The sequence below is a fragment of the Cornus florida genome, unplaced genomic scaffold (genome assembly GCF_030987335.1).
Source record: "Cornus florida cultivar Cherokee Brave unplaced genomic scaffold, ASM3098733v1 CherokeeBrave_3.0.0_Hap2_Chr10, whole genome shotgun sequence".
NCBI lineage: Eukaryota > Viridiplantae > Streptophyta > Magnoliopsida > Cornales > Cornaceae > Cornus > Cornus florida.
The window spans coordinates 2,763,034-2,769,033 of NW_026775580.1; positions in this window are offsets into that span (position 1 = coordinate 2,763,034).

A 6,000-nucleotide genomic window follows, 5' to 3' on the forward strand; every position below is an offset into this window, starting at 1 on the left:
CCATTTGTAGTTTTTTTTTGTCAAATGTGTATATTTTATTCTAAAATTGTAATGTGTTCCTAAGCACACTTTTTGATTCTCATTCCATGTATATAATTTGTGGACAAAGGCCAAACTTTATTTGAAATCCATGAATATTCATGAATGTTGAATTTTTCCTTTATTGAGAAAAGTATGAAAACTAGGGTTTTGATATGTCATTCTCACACCGGTGTCTGCATTTTGTGTGAAATTCATCCTTTTGCATTCATTTTCCATATGTGAGGTGTGGCCAAGGGCCAAACACAATTTAGTTTTCATTTTTGCATTTTAGTTCACATATTGCATTTTTGGGCTAAAATAGTAGAAACCGAGCCTTTAAGGGTTCATTTTCAAATTGGGTGTTGTAAAGTGTGCTCCGGCACCTCCACTAGGTCTCATTTATCTTGTATGAAGTGTGGCCATGGGCCAAATGATCATTCGAAACAATTTCATAATTTTGAGTTTCAAGTTTTCATTCCAAGTTCCTTTTTTGTCATTTTGGCCGTTGGGGGGTCATATTTTTCATCGGCCATATTTTTAAGCCATGGACCATTGTAGCATGTCCGATTAGGTAAATTACATTTGCGTGGATAATCATTTTCAAGAAAAACTTCTTCTTTGGTGAAATGAGCATCTTGTGGACTCATTTCGCATCTTTATTGCATATTTTGGTCTATTGGCATTTTGGGGTTTTCCTTCAAGAATTAAATACCGGTCTTCCCATGGTCACTTAGAAAACGTGATTTTAGGGGGGGGGGGGGGGGGTTTCTTCTTCGTGTTTTTCTAGAAAATGTCGTCTTGGTACCAAAAATCCCTCATGAAGTTTCAGCTTCCAGTTTGCATCTTAGCAGCATTTTGTCCCTCTTGACCAGTTCTAATATAGGGGCATTTTGGGGACTTGTCAATGAGTTTTTTTCATTTCCTTTTACATTATCGGGTAGAAAACTCAATTTTAGGGGGGGTTTCTTCTTCGTGTTTTTCTAGAAAAATTCGTTTAGGCCTCCGTTTCAAGCCTCAGTTCTGGAAACTCTCATTTTTTTCTTGCTGTCAACTTGTGCATGACATTAGGCGCCGGTGGGCTCACGTATGTGTGCCGGGCGCGCCTTGGCCTTTATTGGGCCACCGCGACGTCTCAACTTCAAACCTTTGTTTCTCCTTCGTCCAGACTCCGAATCATGCGATTCTTGAGTCCATTTTGATTAGTTTTTCGTTGTCCTTCCAGCGGTGTGCTCGGTGGCACCCATGTCCATAATTTTCAGAAATGACTATTTTGCCCCTGGAGGCTTATTTATCATATTTTTGATTTTTTGCTTTCGTATCAGTTCTTATTGAGTTCCATGACCTCATAGAAGGTCACTTTGACTTCTTAGAGTCTCATTTTCTATTTTCGCTTCCACATTCAGATCCGTTATCGGTTCAATCTTTGGTTCATCACAGGATGCACTGGCTTGAAAAACTAAGGCCGTCACAGGTGGTATCAGAGCTCCTAGGTTTGAATCCTTGGACGACGGGTTTTGGTTGCATATCACATTTTTGTTGCTATATTATACGTATACATATGTTATTTGTTAACATGTTTCAGCATTATAACATGTTTACGTGCTTCTTGATAACATGCTTGGTTTGATATCTTGTCTACATGCTTCATTGACAAATTATTTTGAAGCTTACTTAATTCATTTTAGCATGTCGTATATGCTTATCTGCTTTAGTATGACTGTATGTTGCATACTTTGCCTTGTTTCTTGTTTCGTGCATTCATGGCATAAGTTGCATTCGAACATAATAACTCGTGTTGTTATGAATCTTGTTTCTTTTTGAGGCATCGTGTTAGGGTTCTAGTAGAATCCTATAGAATTCCCACCGAACTTGTTGGCATCTTGGTTTGGGGGTTGTTTCCTTTCCTCGGAATGAGAGATTGGACTCATCTAGGTTCGGTTGTACGTTTTCCGTGTGGTGTCTTTAAAGAGGCATTGCATTTATTCTTTTGATTTTACGAACTTGCCATTTGTGTGATCACTTTTACATGTTTATGAGCTCCATTGTTAACGGCCATACCTTAAAAACATGTTTAGGGTGTATGACTATGTGATCGTTGTATGAGGATGTATATGATACATTTGCTTATACTGTAACTGTTTATCATGTTTGCGCCACTGGTGGTGTATAGCACGTTGCTATTTGTTTAACCTCTATATGATAGGTGGTTTATTTGGTTTACCTTATGTGTACTATGCTTAGTATTACGATCTTATTTGATTTATGTCATTTAAATTTTGCGAGCATATACTATGTGAGTATTTGGTTTATACTGTTTCATCTTTCCTGCACTTATGTTCGGATTTTGTGACCTTGGATGTTGGGATTATCATGAGAGAACTACGTAGTGGACTTGTGTTTTGAGGTTTTAGTTGCCCATGATTGGGATTTTGATCCAATGTTTTGTCTTTTGTATGTAGCCTTATGGTAGGTCTACTTCAGATCGGTGCATAGGTTTTTGGTTTTGTGGTTCCAATCCATTGGCTTGAGGGCACAGACTCGTCAGGCTGTGGATTCGTGACTGGTGTTGTTGTTTTGGTGTTTTCAGATGTGGGGGTTTTTAGTTACGCTAGTGTTAGGGATTTAAGGCTTTAAACGTAACGGTGCCAGTGACATTGTTGTTAGAGTTTTTGGGATTAGCTACCCCAACTCTCGCGGATGCCTGGTTGTCGTAGTGCTTTTAGTAATGATCATTTTCGACATTGATGTCATTTGTATCAAAAAGTTTCCTTCTGAGTTGATTTGTTGAGGGCATTTTATGAACTAGTACCATATACTGTCATGCTACCTTACTGACGAGTAAGTGTGGACGGGTTCTCGTCATTGTTCGTACTGCCATATCATTCTTAGCCATCTGTCATGATTTGACTTGCCGTTGCCTTGGGAATTCTTTCGGTGATTGACTTTGAGTTGATATGCTGATTCGTTCAAGAAGTGTCACCCAGTTCTGGGTTTTTGCGTTCTTTCGAGTGACCTTTAGGCTTTTAGAGTTGTCCTTTAGGACCTTATGGTTTTTCCTTTCATTTGATCTTACATTGATCTTGTTCGGTTCTCTTTTGTCTGTTCCAGATTTTGGGTACGAAATCCCTTTAAGGAGGGTAGGTTGTAATGACCCTATCATTTCCTTTATTTCCTTTTTCTCAGATTTTCAGGGATATTTTTTTTTTCGTTGTTCTTTTCCTTTCTGAATTCGGTTTCTTGTCACTTAGTGTCGTCTTGAGTGCTTTGAAATGATTTCTGAGATTCTTTTCTTTGGACTAACAACTTCCTTTAAAGACTGAGTCATTTCCACATTTTTTTGTTTTTTGACACTACTCACTTTTCGTCATTTTCCCTATTTCGTCTTTTTCCCTATTTTGCCTTTTTCCCGTTTGTCACTTTTTGGCACAACCTCACTTTTCATGCTCGGAGTTAGTTTTTGACTTCATGTAGCTTCATTCTAAGTGGTTTCCACGAAATACGTATCTTTACTTTTGTAGAAAAGTACTCTGGTTGCTCCCGGTGTCCATAGGGGCATAGATGCATAGTTTTTCAGAATCTTTTTCCTTTCCTGGTGTGTTTTTCTTAAATTTCTTTTGAAGATATTTTATTTTAGGGGTTTTTAAGAAAATATTTTTTGAAGATATTTTCATTCTGGGCCATTAGTGCAGTTTTCACTTTTTGGAGGGGCCATTGTGCAATTAGCAAATGTTATTGCAAAAATACCTCATCTGGAGCTTGGATCCTCGTACGGGATTCATTTTTACATTTCGTCAAGTTGTGTACACTTAGAATTTCCTTCTGATCATTTTTCTCCAGTTTAACTCTGCCCTTGTTGCCACCGAACTTGTTCGGGGCATATCTCTCTGCTCGGGACTTAATTTTCGACGCCATTTCTTTCGTTGTTCATTTTTCTCATTTTAAATCTTTTTCATTCATAGAGTTTCACCGTTTGAGCGGGTCTGCTCAAATTTTACTTTTTTGGACCTAGTAGGGCCCTTTCGGGGCAGTTTTTAAGATTTTCTATAAATAGGGGGACTTAAAGTCAAAAGTCATCTTCTCCCCTCTCCATGCATGACTAGAACCTTCTATGGAAGCCCAAGGGGGGCTGCCACCCTTCTCCTCTCATTTAAACCTCCTTCCCTTTGTCATAAAGTCATAGTGCCTTTGCATTTTGTGTTTGTCTTGACTACGTGCATCTTGCCCCCTTATTAGAACCCATTTTTGGCCAAATTTTGAGTTCGGGTTTGAGGTCAAGTTAGGATTTTGGTAGGTCCTCTTTGGAGTTTAAAGTTCACGGTGTTGTCCCTGACAAAACCCCGAAGTATTGTCCGATCCGAAGCCATTTCATTTTGTGGCTTTTGAGATTTTCATCTCAAATTGAGTTAAGGGATGTTTTAGGATTTTGTATGTGTTGTATTGAGTGTTTTCCATGATTATACAACTTGTATGCATGCTTTGGTTTAAGTCCTAGAATTTAAATTAATTATTTTCTATGGTTAACATGTAATTCTCATGATGATGTATAACTTAGAATTAAATTGTGGCATGCTAGAAAGTTTAGCTTTGATATGTTTGTTAACATATATTAAATTGGAATTATTTGAATAAGAATTGCACTTTTATTTAATAATTATCTTTTGTGAAAGTTTAATTGTCATGGATGTACCGTGCATGAAATTAACTTGTGATATGTTTTTAAACTAAGTCTTGGCATGTTCTATAACATACTTTAATTTGAGAGCATTTGGATGAGTATGAAAATCTAGAGAATTATTTAAAATCCATTTAATGGTTCCATTGGCTTAATTAAGTTTTTAACTTGATAATTTTGATAACTAGGACTTGTATGCTAGCATATACTAAATTTGGGACCATTTGATGTTGTTCTAGAAGTTAGAGAATTAATTATCATGTTTTAATTAAATTATACCTTATTGTTCAAATGGCCTAATTAAGTTTTTGAATTGGTATATACAATGACCATGCTATGTTGTTTAACATGTGTTAATTAGGGACCATTTGATTGAGATTTGAAACTTAGAGAAATTAATTAGTTTACTTGATTAATTTCTGTTTCTATTGCATTATTGATTTAATCATGACTTTGATATTGGTAGTATGTTTAAAGCATGATTTTAGACTTGCAATAGATTCTTCAGTTTATGTTTTCAATATTGGATTATATTGTTATAGCGTGTAACAAATCGCACACTGAAGATTTTATATGTCATGTTGTTATAGTGCGTAACGAATCGCGCTCTGAAGATTCGACATTTGTCATCCAAGTCTTCCATTATTTGATTTCGCATTAAATTCCAAGTTGACAATCATGTTTAATTGTGACTTGTGGTTTTGGCTATTAGCGATTTTGATGTTGTTAAGTACATCCAGGTATCATGATTTCTAATGAACGCTTGCAGGTTTTGATGTTGTTAAGTACATCTATACTAAATTGCTACATTTAGTCGTTTTCATACTTTTAGATTTCAAGTTGATGACCTTGAGACTCTACATCTTGTTTCTTTGTATAGCATGCTTCTTGTGGTTTTTATTGTATGGATGATGCGATTTATGTTAGAAATGATTTAAAGTAGCTTAGGATGCTTCCTGAGTCTCATCTTCACATAGACGTTAGGGGGCATGAGCCCCTTTAGAATATTTCACCTTAAGGTGATAAGATTGTAAAATGCTAGGTCGATGCATGCTCATTTCCTACGAGTAGCTTTATGTTGCTCGCCCCAAAAGTTACTGGGGTATATTTCAGGTACAGGAATCAAGGTTAAGATTTTCATTATGCTTGGATGGTTTGTGGACTTGAAGATTTCCATTTTTTTAAAGGTTGGCTTGAAATGCCATTTGTAGTTTTTTTTTTTTTTTTTTTTTGCCAAATGTGTATATTTGATTCTAAACTTGTAATGTGTGCCTAAGCACACTTTTTGATTCTCATTCCATGTATAT